The sequence below is a fragment of the Sorex fumeus genome, unplaced genomic scaffold (genome assembly GCF_029834395.1).
Source record: "Sorex fumeus unplaced genomic scaffold, SorFum_2.1 ptg000081l, whole genome shotgun sequence".
NCBI lineage: Eukaryota > Metazoa > Chordata > Mammalia > Eulipotyphla > Soricidae > Sorex > Sorex fumeus.
In genome coordinates, this window is record NW_026606138.1 from 1,148,959 (window position 1) to 1,151,661 (window position 2,703).

The window sequence follows — 2,703 nt, forward strand, 5'->3', positions numbered from 1 at the left end:
CTCGCAAAATAAAAGATAAATACTAGATGATCTCTCTCATATTCAAAACATAAAGAAACAAAGAAAGGATTAGACAATCCCCAAAATAAATAAATTCTGAGACATAATCAGTAGAATTGGAAGCAGAGGGCAACGAGATGGAGGTGGGGAAATGTAACTGTGAATAATGGCGCTGGATCTGGTATAGTAGCTCTGTGACTGTAAATCTCTTCAGTAATATTGTAAACTATGATACCTTCATAAAAGTACTTTTATTATATGTGCTGTGTGTGTCTAGTAGTATATCAATCTTTTTTCTTTTTTTTGCTTTCTTGGGTCACAACCAGCAATGCTCAGGAGTCTCAGGAATTACTCCTGGTGGTGCTCGGGGACCCTTATGAGTTGCCTGGAATCAAACTTGAGTCAACCATTTGCAAGGCAAACGCCCTACCTGCTATACCTTAGCTCCTGCCCCTACAATATATCAATTTTATGACCAATGTGTTTCACTTATCATTTAAAATGTCAATTTTTAAATATCTTTAAGCTTCTATAAAATAAGTGTCTGACGTATTTTTTTCAAGGGAGAGGGTGAATGCAGTCCCCCACTATCACAAATTATGCAGCCAAGTTTCCCACATTTGGGGAAATCGCAGGGGTCAGCATATCTGGGGTGCAATGAATCAGCGTCACCCTGTGAAAGACACCTTCATGGATGATGGTACCTCGCCTACCACGTAAGTCTGTACTTTTGCTTTTTAATAGTATCCTAATAGCCCATTCTTTCTAGTTTTGATTTACTTCCATTATTCCTTTCTGTTAAGCTTTATTCCTTTAAGTGCTGTGAGGAACTTCCTCTTGACAATAAAGTATACATTTTTAATAGATGTGTTAACTAAGCAAAATATTAAAACAAAATGCCCCCTGAGTGTTGCTTAAGAATTCCTCCATAACAAGAGGAAAAAAAGAAAAAAACAAAATCTCTTCCCTACAGGCACAGTTGTCCTTGTCTTGCCTCTCTTCCACACCCTAAACAAATTGGAAACAAAATAAAAAATTAAAGAGCAAAATAAAACAGTGTAGGGATCATTAATGCTTAGAAGGACCCAATTTGATCCCTGGAATCATGTGGCCCCTGGACACTGCTGGGGGTAGCCCTGGAGGCCACCAGAGCACCACTTCTCAGAACCTGGTCTCAACTTTAGACTTCCATTGGGAGATTATTTATAGAAAAATGAAATAAAATGGTTCATGACTTTCCTTTTACAAAAAGCCCCTGTCTGCAAGCTACAAGCCTAAAGTGAGCAAAATCAACTAAAGAAAAATATGTGCTACAAAGGGAGCTTTAACTCATGTTCTGGTCATTTAGACAAGATTTAATGCCACCATTGATTTACACCATGTATTGTAGTTAAGATAGTAATTGCTACATTACAGTTTATAGTATTTCTGGTTCCTGTGAAAGATGGTCCTTTAAAAACAAGACTGTACACTAATAAGGCATTGTACCGTTACTGTTTTTCTTTTTATATCACATTTTACAAAGTGATCTCTTTTAAACAAAATGCAATCACTTTTTTTTCCATTTTAACAATTCAAATGCTCACACAAAATTATGTCATAGACTAAAATTTCATATGCTATTATGATTTTATCTTGGTATATATCAATTTATACATATACCGCAGGAAAACTGGAAGCTATTAAGGCATGTTCTATATCCTCAAAGATTCATAGTCTTTCTTGTCTATATTAGAAAGGAGTGTCTTCCTAAATGGTGACTAGGAAGGAGTTTCTGGGACTCTCTTCGTAATTTTTAACCCCCCAGGTCAGCAGCTCAATGCAAGGGTCAAACAAAGAATGCATTGTCGCTCTTGACATGCATTTCTAGGAATACCTGGGTGACACAGGTTCTCTGTGTGAGCATCAGGATAATACATAGGAGGGTTTGGTGCCTCTAGAGCTGCATCCAGAAGCGATCAAGGGACTCTGTGATACTGGGTATTAAACCAGACAAACCATGCACTATCTCTGTGGCCCTTAGTGTGTATACATAGTCTTTTGACTCAGCATAGGTAGGAAACCACGTGATATTGGCAATGAGTGTAGTGTGCTATCATATAAATGGAGCCTCCAAGAGAGGTATAAATTAATTGCAGGTGTCTTCTAAGAGAAGAGAATCTAGAAGAGATGGGCAGTGGATATTTCCTAGGCCTGTAAAAAAGCAATACTCTAAAGCATGAAGGGAAAAAAATAGTGATCATTTGTAGAATCAGAAATAGTTCAATATTGTTGCAGCCTAGAGCATGACATTGAAGAGTCATTAAGTACGGTTACACAGTTCATATGGCCCAGAATCTAAAAGGTTAGCCTGAAATATTGTGTGCAAAGGTAACCATTGAAAGTTTTGTATTGGATGCATCTTATATAATACTGAAGATCTATTTGAACTGACCTGTGTCTGGGACCTTAGCCAGTGGTTGATCCAGAGATCAACACTGCATAAGATAATAACAATGTTAAGCACAAAAGAAAAAATGACTGTTTAAAGGTTTTACTAAGCATTTCTAGCCTCACACATGAGTTTTACTTCATATAATAGAATCACTTTACAGACCCAACACGGTACTTGCACCGGCAGTGAGTGAAAAATGGGAATGTTTTTTGCTCATTCTTAGAAGAGTAGAAATGAATGAATCCTTCCATATGTCTGGATATGCTAAA

General features: G+C 37.2%; 1 non-coding gene across 1 annotated transcript; it reads right to left on the bottom strand.

The window, feature by feature from the left end:
* Positions 1-559: 559 nt before the first annotated feature.
* LOC130039004 (U1 spliceosomal RNA) lies at positions 560-724 on the bottom strand. The gene has a single exon (XR_008794812.1). It is a non-coding gene; the product is annotated as a U1 spliceosomal RNA (small nuclear RNA).
* Between the last annotated feature and the right edge of the window lie 1,979 nt (positions 725-2,703).